General features: G+C 35.5%; 1 protein-coding gene across 4 annotated transcripts in view; it reads left to right on the top strand.

The window, feature by feature from the left end:
• The first annotated feature begins 653 nt into the window (after positions 1–653).
• Positions 654–20,288, top strand: part of Cnot4 (CCR4-NOT transcription complex subunit 4) — a 31,798-nt gene continuing 12,163 nt past the window's right edge. For 2 of the 4 annotated variants that reach the window (XM_070112245.1, XM_014241169.3), the window contains exons 1-2: positions 670–893; positions 950–1,010. The gene's annotated coding sequence lies outside the window, so the exon portion shown is untranslated. Of the gene's footprint in view, positions 894–949; positions 1,011–3,046; positions 5,679–6,110; positions 9,355–20,288 lie in introns of those variants that run through there. The other 2 variants (XR_011397209.1, XR_011397208.1) reach the window with 2 other exon arrangements.

Consider the following 20,288-nt stretch of genomic DNA (forward strand, 5'->3'; position numbering starts at 1 on the left):
AAGGGGTAATTTTATACATTATGTTTTGGTCTCTAAAATCATGTTCCCATTAATAATATGAAAAGATTAGATTATATTTAAACTATTCACTAATCTACACTGTTCTCGATTGAGATTTATAAAAAGTTGTTTATGACATTAAAAAATTCACATCGTTTAATATTTGTTGAAAGAAAACATAGTATTATCGTACTTGTTTCACATGTCTTGCTTTTTATTAATTTATTAGTTTATAGATTTTTCTCTTCTTAGTGTCTAAATTTGCTGTGATGTCTTCTGACAAACAGACGCCGCTAAATCAGAGTTGCACGGGATGATTTCGAGTAGATTAACTTCAAATCTCATCAGTGACGAGATTAACAAGTTTCATTTTTCTATAGCGAAATCTTAATAAATCTAGGAGATTAATCTACTTAACAGCATAAATATTGTGATTAGGTGTCGATCGGAATATGGTAATTGTCCAGCAGCTTTGTAATTTTTTGGTAAGCAAAGATGCATATATTATATAATGATTCAGTTGAAATTAATTTTATAAGTTAGTAAAAACTTCATAAGTTTTCTGTCATCTCGATTTTGGTTCTTACCTGTGATATTCGAATATTCTTGATAGTTATTTCGATAATAGACAGTTCACAATGAGAATGGAAAGATCAGCTGATATAATCTGTCAAAATAATCAACGCGCTGTCTCTATCAGTAAAAGAATCGCACAAGTGGATTTATTTTGTTTTAAAGAAGATTTTTCCAATTTTATTGTGAAAATTTTCCTTTTTCATGCAATTTAACATTAATATTTTCTGTGGGGAAAGTTGAATTGCATAATTCTTTACTGGCTAAAATTATTTTGTCTGCAAAGACACCCGGATACTGCCGCGCAACAACTTTGCCAAGTAAGCAAAATCACGAAAAAAAAGTGTTTTATGTTCGAATAATAATTTCATTTCAGGAGCTAAACTAGTACGTCTGCCACTTCTCTTAACTTGCAAAAGTTTGGAAAATTGGATCAGGTAAAGGAGTGTTTAAAAAATATAGTGCAAGAATGCGTAATATTCGTGTTTTCTGTGATTTAACATTAGGTCTTTATATGTATATACAAATTGCATTTGCAATATATAGCTCAGCATAAATACGTATGTATACATATGTATATAATATCAAGGTAAAATCGTCCATAGCAAATAAAGTTATATTTAGGGCTAACCTATTTGGGGAAGTACTAAAACATGAATCTAATAGAAAAACATTTACAATATGAAAATATTAAGAATTGAATGCTTCACAAATTAAAATTTAGTTAATTATATTATTTACTTTTCGAAAAGGCTTTTAATTCCTATACTTATAAAATGTTTGCTTCATGGAATGCTTCAAAATAGTAAAGTTTCTACAAAATTTAACTTATTGGTTTTAATGCAATATTTTTTTTATAAGAATGAATATAATCATGACTAATACACGATAAACTTACACTCCTACCACTACAACACCCTCAATTGAGGAGGTTCATAACAAATGTAAACACTTTACTAGCCATCTTTATAAGGACGTTCAACAGTTACCCAATTGTCATAAAACCATTGCTTTGTGCGTCCTGCTGTGTATTTTGGATCATTATCCTACTAGTAGATCCGCGTTGTTCATAATAGATATGTACTTAAATTGATCCATTTCTCCATCAATTTTAAATAAGGGTGAGATGCCACGCCATGACATTGCACCCCAAAGCATTATATTGCTGCCACCATGCTACAATGTTGGAGTAGTGCAAATAGGATCCAGCTCGTTTCGTTTTGAGCGCCTAACATACATTTTTCAATTACTGGGGCATGTCGTTGTTAATTAGTTGCGCCCAACTGTATGTGATATAAACTCAATCAAAGCTAAATTAAATATATGAGAAACATGCGGAAAACATCAACCAAAGGATGGGAAATCTCAATTTCATTCTGAACAAATGAAAATAATTTTTTGTAGCATATGGAAGCTGGACTTGTGGATCGTTATCGCTAATTTTTTGCAATAAACTATAATATTTCCAATTTACCAATTTTTGGCAAAAGTATTCTCCCCGAATTTCAATACTAAACCTCACAGATTGACCGATATTTTCAGTAAAAATTAGCCATATTCACTGAGGTCCACATATTTGGTGTCTGTGACCCTGAAAAGTTATAGTCGGATTTTGGAAATAACTTAAGGGCTCTATTTGTGGGAAGTTTTATTATGATACCTTCATTTATGTTTGATTTGTATACTTTAAAGTGAAAGAATCAGATAGAATTTAAAAGATTGTAATATGGGAAGTAGGTAGGATGACACCCACATCCGAATTTCACAGTGTTTCATAGGAATGTTTGGGTAACCTCACACACCAAATTTTGTTGAAATTGGTAAAGTAGTTCCTAAAATGTAGGATTTCACTTAAAGGTGGGCGTTGCCACGCCCATTGTCGAATTTTTAACCCTGCTCCTATAAAGCCCTTCCCTACCATCCGGGTTGTAAAATGCTTCTGGCGCATTTATTCAGTGAGTTATCGCACTTTTAGTAGTTTGCGACATTACCGTTATAGAGGGAGTGGACGTGTTTATTATCTGACTTTATTGATTTGCACATTGTATGTAGAAGTACTACAGCTCTTCTCACTAAGTTTGTTTGAGTTAGATCCAGCGGTTTGGAAGATATGTATATTTAATCATTTAAAGGGCGAGCCCACCCTTACTTTAAAAAAATGTTTAGCCTACAACCTTCTCACTACTGCGATCCCCTGTACCAAATTACAGTTTTGTATCTTATATTAGTGCTTAGGGTTTTCGGTTAATGGCGTTGTGTGGCCATGTCAGTGGTCCGATTACGCCCATCTGCAATACCGACCTCCCTTGGGTGCCAACGAATATATGTAGCAAGTTTCATCAAGAAATATAATTTTTAGACAAGTTATCGCTTGCTTGGACAGACGCACGGACAGACAGTCACCCGGATTTGAACTCGTCTCGTCACCTTGATCATTTATATATACATAACTCCATATCTCGATTATTTTTAGGGGACAAACAACCGTTGGGTGAACAAAAATATTATAATCGTGCAACATGTAGCTAGAGTATAATAATTGACGTGAAGCAGTAGTTAAAATTCTTAAAGGATGTTTAATGGTATCCAAACTTTAACTGCCAACAACAACACCTCTATGAGCGTTCCCTCCAGTTTGTTTATTAATGAATTCGATTAAATGTAAAATAACAAAATAGAATTAAATTGTTTTGAATTTAGCCCTTATTTATGCGGCTGGGTATGGAAAATATAAAAAGTTTGAAAAAGTTGCTATTTACATTTGCCATTACTTTGTTATAATTGAGTGGCTTGACGCGAAATGCACTTTTCATGTAACTGTTGCTCAAAAAGCTTAATTGAAAATTAAATATTCAAAAAATTGATATGGCGAATAAGGGCTATCTATAGCTGTAAAACGTAGAGAGTTCAGAAATATGTTTTATCTCGCCACTTGTCAACCGCGTTGATGTGTTGCACATATGTACATGAACACAATTATACTGAATCACATATTAACATACATAGGTAGATATTTCGTACTCCACACTCCAAATTTCGGCTTGTTAATGTTTCTTTGAACAGGCTATGAGATGGCGACAGCGGGACATGTATTCGGGCAAAATTTTTCGTACCTCTCCGCATACAAATACACTGATATGAGCGTATGTAGTATCTTTAAATACATTTATTAAAGCATTACCAGCGAGTATGCTTTTGACTCTAATTGACGTATGTATTATGTGAGGTGTGAAGGATTAGTATAGGTTTAAATTTAGCCTTTCCATCATCCTGATAGGAAGAAATAATACATTGATGTACTCTACTTTTTTAAAGAAAAAAAAACAGAAAATTCAAATTTAATGGGGAATATTTATTATCATTCGAAAGAACATTTTTTGGCATATATTTCAAATGTTGGCCGCGGCTATGTCTCAGTTGGTCCATCTGTTTAGTCCAATTATCGATGAGTTGTTCGAGCATTTAGACTGGTAACTGAGTGATGTTTTGCTCCAAGACCTGAATCGAAGCGGGATTGTCATATAGACTTTAGACTTTTCATATCCCCACAGGAAAAAGTCTAACGATCTTGGTTGCCATTCGACCGGCCCAAAACGTGAAATTATCTGCTCATCGAAGTGTTCTCTCAATAAATTCATTGATTGTGGCGCCGTCTTACTGAAACCAAATGTCGCCGAGATCACGAGCTATCAAATAGTCGGTTATCATGGCGCGATAACGGTCGCCATTGACGGTTACGTTCTCACCGGCATAGTTTCTGAAGAAATATTGACCGATGACTCCACCGGCCCACAAACCACACCAAATCGTTGTTTTTTCTGGATGAAATGGCATCTCTTCACGTTACTCGTCGCAAATGCGACAGTTTTGCTTGTTTACATACCCATTGAGCCAGAAATGAGCCTCATCGCTGTAACAATCTCTATTTGGATCACCCGTTACTACAACTAAATTTTTATCTTTAATAAAAAAAATGCATGTAGGTAATGATAGAATTCACACTATTTGCCCTTTCAAAATATAATTTTTTCGTCAATATCTTCAGAGTAGGAAACATCAGTATTCTGCAAATGCCGCTTAAATTTATCATTTTAGCTTTGATAAAACCACGCTAAATATTGCAGTTGTTATAATCCAATCACAACGATGATATGAGGACTGATTTATAACCGAAGGAGTTCACTCGTGTTTTATATATTTTACCGTTTCCACGACACTGGGATCTATTTATGCAGAATAAATAGAATTTAATTAAGGTCTGAGGTTTCATAGGGACTCATAGGCCTACTATCACCGAAAGGCGGAATCTAGTGTAAGTCATGGCTTATTCCCTACCAAGAGTTATGGTCCTTAAACCCGGGCTGATATTTAGTCCATCCCTTTGCCAGACATAAACCAATTTATATAATGTCGCAGAAACTGGTTTGAAAATTGCCCCACTAATATATCAGTGTCATCGCATAACACTGTCCTCAAATCCCATTGTTAGTTTGAAGCTTAACGGGCTCATTACGAAAAGGCTCCATCGTGTGCCCATGTAACTAGAATAGACCCGGATTTGTATCCGGCCAGTCAATTTGGCAGCATTTCTCAAATTATTTTGAAGCCGTTCGAGTTTTATAGACCTGTCTGTCAGGAAAAAGTGAAACTGAACTATTAGTATGCATACCTTAAGATATATATTTTCTTGAATTAACAAAGATTTCCCATTAAAAATTTGATCAGATGTAAGTATACTGCTATCCTACAGAATGTTTAGGGAAATGTATTACTAAAATGGTGATTCGTAGCTCCAATTAAACGATTTTCTCAAATTAATTTTTGGGCATATTGCCATTTAATAAACTCTCTAATCATAGACATCGCAAAATTTCTTCATTTCCATAAGTTTTTGTCGGCTGCACTAGTGTATATGGATAATATGATCCGAAACTCCTCGTATTGCTTGTTGAGAGAGCTCATGATCTCGTGGTTTAATTTGGCTGAACTGAAAGTTCATGAGCTACTGAACAGATGACAAGAACTACTCTTACAGTGTGTTATTTCAGAAATTCGATTTTTTAATAAATTTTACGTATGTGTCTAGTATTTATTTTAAAAAGATTTAATTGATTTTTGTTAAGAAAGAGCGGATAATTGTCGCACATTTTTTTTGCTAGCAGTATCAAATGTTAACGTATAACTGTACATATTTTGGTTAGAATTCGCCGCATATGTTATTTAATGTTTGACTTCCGAATAAATTATCAAAGAGTATTTGGTTATTAATTATAAAATTTGCACAGAAAAAGAAGTAAGGTTCACGTTTAGGTTATTTAAAACGTGTAATTGTTTTAAAATATTGAAAAGATTTGTTGTATTGAGGTTTAAAAGTTAATTTTGAAAATCATTTGTGACTAAAATATATATTTACATATATTAATTCCTAATATATCCTTCTAAAACCAATGTTAATTATGTGTTCTTTTCTGTGGAATGGAAACCGAAAAATACCCATAAAATACATTAAAAATCTCAAAACTTAATTCTTTTCACAGTGGCACCAGTCTTGAATGTTATAAATAATGTGAACTTTGACAGCGCTCTCTCGAATCGAAGAGTTAGTATCATGTTATCCATTCTGGTGTAGTGGTTAAAGGAGCGCACCGTCCGTCTGGACCAACATGTTGCACAGAGTATAATAGTTTTGTTCACATAGCATTGTTTGTAACGTCTAAAACTAATCGAGACAGGTAGAGAGTTATATATGTACGAGTATATATCGCATACTAACTACAAAAGAGTCACAACTCAAAAATGGTCAAAATAAATTTGTCTCAATCTATCAATTCGTAATACACGTATCCACCTACACAAGAAATTTCATTGTCATCACTATCTTATTTATTTGGAAAATCATCGTTAGGACTTTGGTGTTAATAGTGTTTTTGTTGTTGCTGTAGCGGCAGAAAACATTCCTTTAGTAATTTCGAGAAATGGTGCCGAGTTGACAGTCCTTGGCCGGATAAAAATCCGGTTCCATTCCGGTGACTTAGAACCGACAGCCGTGGGAACGGTTAATTGCGTCGTTTGCCTCGCTTGTGCAGTTTCAACTAAAGATTACTATTTGTAGTTGTGTCGCTATTGCTTAAATAATTCGTAATTTTTCTGCTGTATTTTGCGAAATTGTGTCTCTTTGTCTAAAAAAAAAGTGAGTTTAATCATCTGTACTATTTAAAGGTGTTACTTTCGATGAAATAATTGTAATAATTACACTGTTATTCGATGTCTTAACTTAAAATTTTTTCTTAATTTCTCTGTTAAACTGGAAAATCAATCATATTTCAGTAAGAGCGTAGATATTCTACATTATGGACGACGATTTGACTGTAAAATTTTAATACTTTTTACAGGAACTGTTTTTTTTTGCTGATCCTGAACATTTGTAATTTTTCAAATTGTAACTCTTTTGCAGTTAGAGTGCGATATGAGCAGGATGAGGACACAAGTTGAATTCTGAGTGGTTGTCTGTATGTCCGTGCAAGCTATAACTTGGGTAAAAGTTGAGATATCCTGATAAAACTTGGTATGATCCTTGGCACCCAAGAGAGGTTGCTATTGCATACGAGCAAAAATGTACCATTCCACGCCCGCAAAATGCTGTTAAACAAAAAACTATAAAATGATATAACTAAGCCACAAATTAATATACACATCTATAATTCGGTACAGGACATAGAAGTATAATTGATAATCTGTGGTTTAAAATTTGTTTAAAAGTAGGCGTGGTCCTGTCTCCTAATATGTTTAATCTATATATCTCACAAACCAGTCAAGCTAAATCAATCAAACTTGCTGAGAAAAAGTCTTCCTAGTTCCTCCTCAAACACTATGAAGTTAGGAAAAATCAGATGATAACCATGCCTACCCCCGTATATAACGGTTATGTTGAAAACTATTAAAAGTGTGATAACTTCCTAGTAATTAACTCAGAAGCATTAATGGTATGTACATTATGGATGATACGAAAGGGCTTCATATGAGCCGGTATCAAAAACGGACAATGGGCGAGGCATCCCCCACATTTAGCTGAAATAGTATATCTCAGAGACTACTCTATCAATTTGAACCAAATTTGATGAATAACATTACTCCGGAATTCTTATGTTATATTGTGTTAAAATGAGCGAAATCAAGCTATTTTTCATGTAACACAATTTTATACACGATCTGATTCTTTCTCTTTACAGTGTATAAATCAAGAGCCAATGACTTAATCCAAATAAAATTTTGCATAAGTGATGCTTTTAAAGTATAGCCTCTTACGTTTAAAAATTGTCGCAATCGGACTATAACTTCTCAAGCCTATATATATCGAATATGTGGACCCCAGTACTTGTGGCTGAATTTTTACCGAAAATAGTTGTAAATTTGTGACGGCTAGTATTAAATTTTATATCCCCAATATATGTAAAAACTTTCGGTTGACTTTATACCGCTCGTATCGGTATCGTAAGTGAACGCATAATCTTGGATATATTATAGTTTAATGACGAAAATGTTTGAAATATGTCCACGAATAACCCAAGGTCCCAAATACTGCATTTAATTGGGTTTTTTTTTAGTCTAGTTGACTTTATGACCAATATGCGTTCAATGAGTTAATTATATGCACAAAATGGCGTGAAAACATGTCTCGAGTATACTTGAGTAATGCCAAACTTAATGCAATTATTCAAGATATTCCAATATATGCGATATAGTGATTTGCATCCATTTTGACATTCCATCTGCCGTTAAAACGTCTGTCATTTGATTGAAATTAAGTTGATAATTTTTCTTAAAATAATGTGGTTTAGACTTGTCTAAACCTCATATACCTAATATACTGATTTACGATGCGCTGGTTTATGGGTTATAATATTACCATGCGTTAAATTTAGCCCCTTTGGTTGAGATTATACTTATTATATCTCATTTGAGTTAATTAGCTTAATTTTAATATAAATATTTCGAACAAGCGAAATGTAGTAATAAAATTAACACCATTTTCTATGAACATGTTGTTCATTATATGGCAACTTTATAAAGGGTTTTTCTTTTAGAGGTATAGAACTATAAATTGCAATAAAACAAGGATGGATTATTCGATTGACATGAATTTTATTTATCCAAAAGATAATCATTACATTTTAAATGATTTCTGGCATATGACCGCCACGGCTGGCTCGGATGTAATCCAATCTGGAGTCCAATTTTCGATGACTTTTTCCAACATTTGTGGCCGTATATCGGCAATAACACGGCGAATGTTGGCACATAGACCAATGACTTTACATAATCCCACAGAAAGTAGTCTAGCGGTGTTAAATCACAAGATCTTGGAAGCCAACGTGAAATTAGGCGGTCACCAAATGTGTCTTTCAATAAATCGATTGTGGCACGAGCTGTGTGACATGTTGCGCCGTCTTGTTGGAACCACAGCTCCTGAACATCATGGTTGTTCAATTCAGGAATGAAAAAGTTAGTAATCATGGCTCTATACCGATCACCATTGACTGTAACGTTCTGGCCATCATCGTTTTTGAAGAAATACGGACCAATGATTCCACCAGCCCATAAAGCGCACCAAACAGTCAGTTTTTCTGGGTGTAACGGTGTTTCGACACACACAGGATAAGCTTCACTCCAAATGCGGTAGTTTTGTTTTTTGACGAAGCCATTCAACCAGAAATGGGCTTCTTCGCTAAAAAAAATTGTCGACGATAAAATGAACGTAGTGCGCGATACGTATTCCGCACAGAACCATTATTTTCAGGCGTGAGTTTATTCATGATGAATTGCGCAACCAAACTGAGAATAAATCACTTGACAGCTGTTAAATCGATCGCCATCTTGAACAGTAATGCTAACTTAAAGTTCTACACCTCGAAAAAAACCGTTATAAATGCTCCATTTTTTACATGACAAAGGAATTTACAACCAACTAGTTTGCAATATCTATTATTGAGCTGAACATATTGTAAATTATCGATTCATTAAAGTTAAAACGAAAAATTAACATCGCCTGGGCAATTCTCACCCTTACTTTATGAGAAGGGCCGAAAATTTTGCACTTCTTTTCAGATTAGAGGGCAACATTCTGAAAAGCAGCCAAGGCATAAGGAAGAATAAATGCAACATTTTTGTGAAAAAAGAAAACGCTATAAGTGAGTCTACGACGTCCGTCCGTCTGTACGTGCAAGGGATAACTTGAGTAAAAAATTGAGATATCTTGATAAAACTTGTTATATGTGTTACTTAGCACCCAATGGAGTCGGTATTGCAGATGGGCGTAATCGGACCACTGAACATACAAAACGCCATTAACCGAAAACATTTAAAAGGCCATAACTAAGCACTTAATTAATATACAGAACTGTAATTTGATACAGGAGGTTGCAGTATCGAAAGACATCTGTTGGCTAAAAATGTTTAAAATGTGATCGTGGCCTTGTCCCCTAAATGGTTTAATGAACATATATTTTAAACCGCTGAAGCTAAGTACACACTTAGGTTGAAAACTACTAAAAGTGCAAAAGCCCAGCGAATAAATGTGCCACAAGTATTAAATTTCAAAACCAAAATCGCAGACTTTATAAGACCAGGTTTAAAAATTGGACAATAAGAGTGGCACCGCCTAGCTTTAGGTGAAATCTTATATCTCAAAAAGTACTTGACCAATTTCAACCAAATGAGTTGAAGTTATGAGGTTGCCTTAATATTCCAATCTCACACTGTAAAAATCGAGTGGCAGCCATGCCTACATCGCAAATAACAAACTTTTAAATTCCATCTAATTCTTTCACTTTACAGTATACAAATCAAACATCAATGAAGTTATTTTACGGTCAAACATTGTCGAAATCGGACTAAAACTTTCCAAGGGCCCAGACACCATATATTATATATGAACCCCAGTGCATACGGCTCCTTGTTTTTACCGAGCATATTTGTCAATCTGTGAGGTCTAGTATTGAAATGGGTAAAATCGGGTCAATACTTCCCTTCTCTCCCATATACGTAATATAAATATTTTCGAACTTCCGATTGGCTTTACATGTACGTGATATACATATGTATCACGTAATATGTATGTGTGTGTTAATAAAATTCAGATAGCTGTTTTTTCTGAAAATGATATGTCATAATACCAAAACTGGGAAAACTCGGTCAAAACATTTCCCAGCCCCCATAAACCTTACATAAGAAATGTATAAGAATTTCAAACTTCCCTTTGGCAATATTTAGTCCAGAATGAAATTGGGATTTCCCATTCTATGGTTGATGTTTTCCTTATGTAACTCATATATTAAATTTAGCTTAGATTGAGCTTATATCACATACATATATTAGATTGATCATAATATTAATGTTTCGGACATGCAACATGTAGTAATGAAACTAAGTGATTCTACGACTTATAATAGCTGTTGATTGGTTATTTCTCTGCACGCTTCTATACTCTTGTCAAAAAATTTACATGTGAAAGCAACAACAAAGTTATCGAGTTGAATTGAGGCAGGAGAGTATACGAATACCTCGTTCCGAAAAGTGCACAGTACCTCCACAGCACTTAGCGTCATAAACGCCCAGATAGTTCATGGCCTGAACCAGAAGCCACCCTGCGAGAGGACGATCCTCGTAGCGTTGGACTTGTCAAAAGCTTTTGACACAGTCAATCACACAACGCTACTTGAGGACCTAGAACAACCAACGCTCCCTCCAGGGCTGAAGCGGTGGACTATGAACTACCTGAGCGGTCGGCATTCATCCGTACTGTTTCGAGCTCAAAACTCCAAACTTAGGAAAATTAAACAGGGGGTTCCGCAGGGCGGTGTCCTCTTCCCACTACTGTTTAATTTCTATATTTCGAAACTCCCCCAGCCACCAGCGGGAATTTCAGTGACCTCGTACGCTGATGACTGTACGATATTGACGTCGGGCAATGGAAACGATGGCATGTGTTCAAAAGTAAATAGCTACTTCTCCGATCTTTCTCGCTTCTTCTCTGTAAGGAGCCTAACACTCTCCCCCACTTAAACCACAGCGACCACCTTCACAAATTGGACGAAGGAGTACAGACTGGACCTGAACATTTCAGTCGATGGCACAAAAATTCCCACAGCTAATAACCCTAAAATTTTAGGCGTCACATTGGACAGTCTGTGCTCTTTCACTCGTCATACGACCGCGATAACTGCCAAAGTACAGAGCCGCAACAAAATCCTCAAGTCGCTTGCCGGCAGCTCTTGGGAAAAAGACAAAGAAACGTTGTTGGCAACATAAAAGGCAATCGGCCGGCCTATTCTAAATTATGCAGCCCCAATATGGCCCTGGATGCAGTGACACGCAGAAGAAGAAGCTTCAGACCTGTCAGAACACTGCACTCCGGACAATCACGGGATGCCTCTTGATGTCTCCAATCGAACACCTACATAGTGAGGCCCGTATGCTTCCGGTTAAGGAACACAACGAACTCCTCTCCAAGCAGTTTCTGCTGGGGTGTTTTCGTAGAAACCACCCCTGTAGTCGCCTGCTTTTAGCGGAGCCGCCTCCTAGGAACATCAAGAGGTCTTTCCTTGATTACATCGACGACATTAGACAGTACGCCGACCGGACTTCGGACGCAACGAACTTCAGACAGGCACTGACCGCCATTCACAGTGGAGCCATCAACACCTTCACCGACTCCCTAAATGGCGTATTACAAGTCAAACCACCACCGATAGCAGACGTAGAGCTCGAGTTGCCTCGCGAAACCGGAGTGACCCTCGCGCAACTTCGTTCTGGATACTGTAGCAGGTTAAACTCCTACTTATCCAGAATAGACCCCGACATACCAAACACATGTCCTGCGTGCAATGAGTCTCCGCATGACACTAACCACCTCTTTGCATGCCCAACAAACCCCACTCATCTAACACCCTTCTCCCTATGGTCCGACCCCGTCGAAACAGCTCGTTTCCTGGGCCTCCCGTTAGATGACCTCGACGACAACGAATCTGGAATTTATCACCCAAACGGGGATTAGGTAACCGTTACAACAACAACAACAACCTCGTTAAGTGGTATAATTTCTATCTTCAATGCTGAGAAGTTTTATTTTGCATATTTTAGCTCCCTTTTACTATTGTGCATGGGTCAAATAACAAATGTAATTACAAATTTTTAGTTTTTTTATTAGCGCAGGGTTATACCACAAGTGCTGGCCGTATGTTTGAGCATCTGGCATACCTTGTTCGATTTGGTGGAGAGTAACGCTTGGCAAATCGAAGACAGCTAATATATACTTATAATAAAAATAAATTAATAAGGTACCAAATTTGATTGTAATCCTTTCACTACTTCGTCGAAAAATGAATGTTAAAGTCTTGTGCAACAATTTTTAATATAACATATACATTAAGACCAGAAAGTTTCCGGAAATTGTAAATAAAACTAAAAATGTTTAATCTTCATCAATATTTATTTTGTCGCCTTCTAAATATGTACCTTCTGAAGCGATACACATATGCCACCTCTTTTTCCAATCATCGAAACATGCCTTGTAGGTGCTGTCCGGGATCGCCTTCTGTTCCCTCTGCGAATTTTCTTTTACGGCCTCAATCAAGTTAAAACGGGTTCCACGGAGTGGTAACTTGAGTTTTGAAAACAAAAAAAGTCGCATGAGGCCAAAATGGGAGTGAATACGGTGGTTGATCGAACTAGTTTTTGGTCTTAAAATCGTTCACAACTACAGCTCAGTGCGATGGCGCATTATCGTCATGAAAAATCCATAAATTGTTGGCCCACAATTCCGACCTTTTACGATGGATGTTTTCGCACAAACGCCTCAAAACGCTCAAATAATACTCTTTATTGACCGTCTGTCCCGTTGGAACGAATTTATGATGAACCAAACCGCGAATATCGAAAGAAACAATTTCCGGAAACTTTCTGATATATAAATATTAAATATAAATTAATAATTTAGTATAATGGTAAAGAGAACAAGTAAGGAAGGGCTAAGTTCGGATGTAACCGAACATTTTATACTCTCGCAAAGTCAAATGGTATACTCGTTTGAGATTTCTTTGTGGATTGGCTGATATTTTCGGTAGAAGGTCAACTATAGGCACTGGGGTCCACATATTTAGTACTTAGGGGCTTGAACAGTTTTTGTTCGATTTAGACAATTTTTGGTCACAAGGTGGCATACTATAAACGTATTATTAACGCACAGTTTTACTCCGATATAATCATTGTTACCTGATTTGCATAGTGGAAAGTGAAAGAATCAGATGGAATTGAAAATGGTGTTACATGGGAAGTAAGCGTGGTTGTAGTCCGATTTCGCCCATTTTCGCACTATGGCATAGAAACATGAAAAGAACGTTATATGTTGAGCAGATCTCAAGATATGGGTTTTCACCTAAAAGTGGGCTGTGCCACGCCCACTGACTAATTTTGAACGCGGTTCCTATAAAGCCAATTTATACCATCTCAGATATAAAATTTAATGTCTCTGGCGTGTTTAGTGCTTGATTTATCGCGCTTTTAGTAGTTTTTAACAGTACCGTTATATGGGGAGTGGGCGGAGTTGCCACCCGATTTCAACTATTTTCACATCGTCAATAGAAGTGCTAAAAACATTTGCTTCTAGTGAATTTTGTTATTATAGCATTAGCGGTTTAGGAGATATGCACATTAAACCTATTAGAGGCGGGACCACGCCCACTTTTTAAAAAAGTTTTAACTGCAGATGCCCCTCCCTAATGTGATCCTGTGTACCAAATAACAGTCTTGTATCTTATTGAGGAGCTTAGTTATGGCAAGTAATTTGTTTTTGATTAATGGCGTTTTGTGGGCGTGGCAGTGGTCCGATTACGCCCATCTGCAATGCCAACCGTCTCACGGTACCAAGAAACATGTCAACCAAGTTTCATAAAGATATCTCAATTTTTACTCAAGTTAGAGCTTGCACGGACGGACGGACAGACAGTCACCCGGATTTCAACTCGTCTCTTCATCCTGATCATTTATATATATATAACCCTATATCTAACTCGATTAGTTTTAGGTGATACAAACAACCGTTAGGTGAACAAAACTATTATACTCTGTAGCAACAGGTTGCGAGAGTATAAAAAGATCTTTCCAAATTGCGAGGGTATAAAATGCAGAACGCAATATTGATCGTTAAAGGCTATTCGGCAAAGTGTACTTGTGAAATTTTAGTTGATATAAGTATTAAAATATGTACATATGTATGTATGTATGGTTCATATTTTAGATATGTACTCATTATGAAAGCCCAATAGTTACAAAGCATACTTACGGTGTATCAAATATTTTAAGTGCCTGAATGATTCTCACGAATCCTCAAAACCTGCTCCTAAGCATAAACGTCCTTTTGATGAAGTAACACTTAGTTCTTCTGTACAGAAGAGTACGTCTACTCCACTTGACCTTATAAATCTCTCTTCTCCTTGCCCTCAAGGTGATAAATCGCCAACTTCCAAAGAGCTCAATTCTCCAAAAGCTCTACCTAATAGTAATAAGTGTCTCACAATTCCAGATGCTCCCTCTAACTTAGTAGCATCTGTTAAAAATTTGGTAGTTATTCCACCTTAAAAATTTTTTATTTATTTCTAGACTTGTCAAAGATACCTCGGTGGAGGACATTAAGTCTTACATATCGTCGCGTTTAAAAATTGATGATATCAATATCCGTAAATTTAACTTCAGTTATGATCGAACTATATCATCATTTAAAATAGACGTTTCTCTTGAAACCTTCAAAAAGATCTCAGATTTTTGATAATGAGATCTTAAACAGCGAATTTCTAATATTAAGATGTGATCGACTGAACAGGTTCGGAGAAGGTGTTCTATTTGCCGTACATTCCTCTATCCCATCTAAAGATGTTCTCGTTCCAGGAGCCGACTCTTGTGAATTCAAATGTATTAGAGTCTTCGTTAATATTTGCTTTATTTATTTAACCCTATCTTATATACCACCCTATTCGATGGCAATTAATGTAGATATAAGGGAAGGCATTCGATGACCATATCGTACTGATTTGCAATTGGTCATGTTTTAATGAGTTTTTAAAAAAAATGTCCGAGTTGAGTCTGAGCCTACTTAATTTAATTCCGAATGAATTTGATAAATGCTTAGATTTAATATACGTTGATACCTCTTCAAAGTGTTCCGTTATTCATAAGGATCCTTTTGTTCTACCAGAGGACTCGTATCATCCTGCTTTGAAAATATCTGTCGAAATCATAGGCAATGTACGAGATAGTAATCATCAAACTACTAGCTTCTGTACTCGGTATAACTTTGCGAAAACTAAACATTTTAAAACAAGAAAAAACGCTAACTTCGGTTGCACCGAAGCTATAATACCCTTCTCAAATATGAAGGTTCTTTACAAGAACTTGATTCCGATCGTTCAGTTTGTATGGAAGCTATATGCTATAGAGATCTGATCTATACGATTTCTTCGGATATTCTCTTATTGCCTTAAATAATAATCCATGCCAAATTTCGTCAATATACCTCGTCAAATGAAAGAGTTTTCCATACAAGCACTTGATTCCGAGGTTTCTGTTTTTATGGAAGCTATATGCTATAGAGATCTGATCTATACGCTTTCTTCGGATATTGTATTATTGCCTTAAATAATAATCTATGCCAAATTTCGTCAATATACCTCGTCAAATGAAAGAGTTTTCCATGCAAGCACTTTATTCCGATCGTCATGCCAAATTTCATGAAGATATTATGTCAAACAAAAAAGTTTCACATACAAGCACTTGATTCCGATTTTTTAGTTTATATGGCAGCTATATGTCCGATATCGGCCGTTCCGACAAATGAACAGCTTCTTCAGTGAGAAAAGAACAGTGCAAAATTTCAGATCGATAGCTTAAAAACTTCAGGGTATAAAAACCGGTTCATTTGTCGGCTATTCTAAATATTCTGTATTGCGTCGACAGTATTTTGACCTAAACAAGAAATGTTATAATAATATCTTAAATAAGATAAAACAGAATATTGTGAGTAATGCAAAATCGTTTTATGATTTTGTTAACTCCAAACGCAGGATTTCCAAATTTCCGTCTGCGATGTGCGGTGTCCGAATACTTTATTTAACGCTCCAATTACTTGTATTTCTGAAGAAGACATCCTACTTAATTTAAATAAGTTAAAACCAACTTTTAGTTACGGCCAAACATAATACCCTCATTCTTCCTAAAAAATAGTGCCAAATATATTTACTTAAATTAGGTAACCGGTATTTGTTTACCCCGACTTACACTAAAAAAACATCAAAACAAACTAAATAGTTTATATAAATGTGAAGTTTTCTTTTTAACAGATTATGTTAAGGTTTTGAAGTAACTGGAAGTACATGTTTTAGATTTTTTAATGCATAACTTTCACCATATCGTTAATATTTTTCCGACACAGTATATCGCTATACTATACGCAACTGTTTACACCAAAATTACTTTACTTTATTTATTCAAAGCTGAACAAAATGTTTTTAAGTTAGTTCAAAAGGTGTATCGTTTTAAATTATAATATTAAAAACATAACATTTAGCGAAACATTTTTTATGTTAAATATAAACTATAAAGCTTTGTACAAATTCATCAAAGGGTGTCACAAAGTATGAGTTGTATTTTTCAATCCAGGAAAGCGGTAAAAACGCAATAATGGAATTTTTTCCTTCCATTATTTCAGAAACAAATGATTCAATTCATAAAATTAATTTTTCGTTTACATCATATCCTCATTGGTGCTTGATTGAATACTGCAAAATGAAAAATTCATTTAGAATTTGAAATTGTGTTATATAGGAACGCACTGTGACATATGCATATAAATGAAAAGTTATGCACTAATATGATATATAGGATTTCACCTAAATTGGACGAGGTTGCGTCCATTTTCCAATTTTTATATCGGTTCTTATAAAGCAATGAGGCAATACATTTTTCGGAGTTAGTCCTTTTGACAGCTATTACTTGATTTTTACTCCGTTTAGTTTGCCATTTCATAATGTAGATATTACCAAAATAATGGTAAACGTTAATAAACAAAATTGTTGCATTTGGACTGATGATAATCCACAAGCCATTATTGAGACGCCGTTACATCCTAAAAAAGTAACTTTATGGTGTGCTAATTGAAGTCAGTCATAATGTTACAGTGAATAGGGAATGTTATTAAGCCATGACTAATGACATTTTCGTGCCTAAATTTGGAGGATGTTGATGTGAACGACCTTTGGTCCCTTTCGGCTGGAATTTAGTGTGCCCGCCGCGGCGGTTATTAACCCGTAATCATTTTTAAAACATAATGGCATATCCTTATCTTTATAATAAAGCTGTATTCTTCTTTATTTCTTCTTGAAAACTACACGTCTTAATAAATATAGTTCAATCAAGTAAGTTTTTATAGTCTTGCAACAAGTTGCTGCAGAGTATAATAGTTTTGTACACCTAACGGTTGTTTGTATCACCTAAAACTAATCGAGGAAGATATAGGGTTATATATATATAAATGATCAGGACGAAGAGACGAGTTGAAATCCGGGTGACGGTCTGTCCGTGCATGCAAACTGTAACTTGAGTAAAAATTGAAATATCTTTATGAAACTTGGTACAAATACAGTAAGACGTTTGGTATTGCAGATGGACGTAATCGGACCACTGCCACGCCCACAAAACGCCATATCAAAAACGAATAAATTGCCATAACTAAGCTCCACAATAGGATACAAGACTGTTATTTGGTATACAGGATCAGTTTAGGGAAGGGCATCTTCAGTTAAATTTTTTTTAAAGTGGGCGTGGTCCCCCCTCTAATAGGTTTAATGTGCATATCTCCTAAACCGCTCAAGCTATAATAACAAAATTCACTGAGAACAAAAGTTTTTAGCACCTCTGTTGACATTGTGAAAATGGGTGAAATCGGGTGGCATCTCCACCCAATTCCCATATAACGGTACTGTTAAAAACAAACACAATAAAAACTACTAAAAGCGCAATAAATGAATCATTAAACACGCCAGAGACATTAAATTTTATCTCTGGGATGGTATAAGATGACTTTAAAGTGATAGCGTTCAAAATTAGACAGTGGACGTGGCACCGCCCACTTTTAGGTGAAAACCCATATGTTGGGATCTGCTTAACCGATTTCAACCAAATTCGGGACATAACATTCTTTTCTATGTTATAGTACGAAAATGGGTGAAATCGGATTACCACGCCTATTTCCCATGTAACGCAATTTTAAATTCCAACTGATCCTTTAACTTTTCACTGTGCAAATCAAGCAACAATGATTGTAGCGAAGTAAAACTATTCGTGAATAATGCGCTAAAAGTATTCCAACTTGTGGCCAAAAATTTTCTAAATCGAACCTAAACTGTTCAAGCCCCTAGGTACTAAATATGTAGACCCCAGTGCGGTTGAATTTTTACCGAAAATATCGGTGAATGTGTAAGATATATAATTGAAATTCATATAATAAAATAACTAAGTCTCTCGATAATAGTATGTTTTGGGTCTAAAATGGGTTGAATCGGATCAATACTTCCTTTAATATAAAATTTTGCCAACACCTGAAGTAATTCCCCGTGCTTTGATCCTTGCAAGTTGAGAGTATAAAATGTTCGGTTACACCCGAAATTAGAACTTCCTTACTTGTTTAACTTAATATGCTCGCAAAAACAAAACAGCTTATTGCGAAAGTAAACTTTGCAGTAAAAGTGTCAACATCAAATTATACAACGCATCATTTTGCAATATTTTTTGACGTTGTATGCCGATGATGTATAATATAAACATTGCAGTTATACTGTATGAATACTCTGCATTAATACGTTTTCGAAATTAGCTATTGTGAGAAAAACGTGGGATGCTTTTTGTCATATTTTTCGTATATCGAGCATACCACACTTTACTCACAATAATACTTGTACAAGTATTTTTCGCTAAATTTGTTGTACTTTAAAAGCATGTTTTTTAGTTTTTTAAACCATATTTATTATTTAGGCATACGTGTTGTTTTCTTTTTCTTTGAGGAGGTTGCACCGAAGCTATAATACCCTGCACAAATACAAAGGTTCCTTACAAGAACTTGATTCCGATTGTTTAATTTGTATGGCAGCTATATAATATAGTGATCTGATCTATACAATTTCTTCGGCTAATACATTGTTGCCTTAAATAATGATCCATGCCAAATTTCGTGAAGACATTACGTCAAATAAAAAAGTTTCCCATATAAGTACTTGATACCGATTGTTCAGTTTGTATGGCAGCTATATACTATGTTGGTCGGATATCGGCCGTTCCGACAAATGAACAGCTTCTTAGTGAGAAAAGGACAGGTGCAAAATTTCAGGTCAACAGTTTAAAAACTGAGAGACTAGTTTGCATATACATATACAGACGGACGGACAGACAGAAGGGCATGGCTAAATCAACTCAGCTTATCATGCTGATCATTTATGTATATATTTTATAGGGTCTCCGACGATTCCTTCTGGGTGTTACAAACTTCGTGGCAAACTTAATATACCCCATTCAGGGTATAATGACAGCATGGATGTTGCTTTTAGTTGCATAGTTTTAGAGGAATTTTTTGGTTTTTTGCAGGGCCTATCAAAATATTGATATTTTTGTCACAG

This window comes from Bactrocera oleae, chromosome 6 (genome assembly GCF_042242935.1).
Source record: "Bactrocera oleae isolate idBacOlea1 chromosome 6, idBacOlea1, whole genome shotgun sequence".
NCBI classification, from domain to species: Eukaryota; Metazoa; Arthropoda; class Insecta; order Diptera; family Tephritidae; genus Bactrocera; species Bactrocera oleae.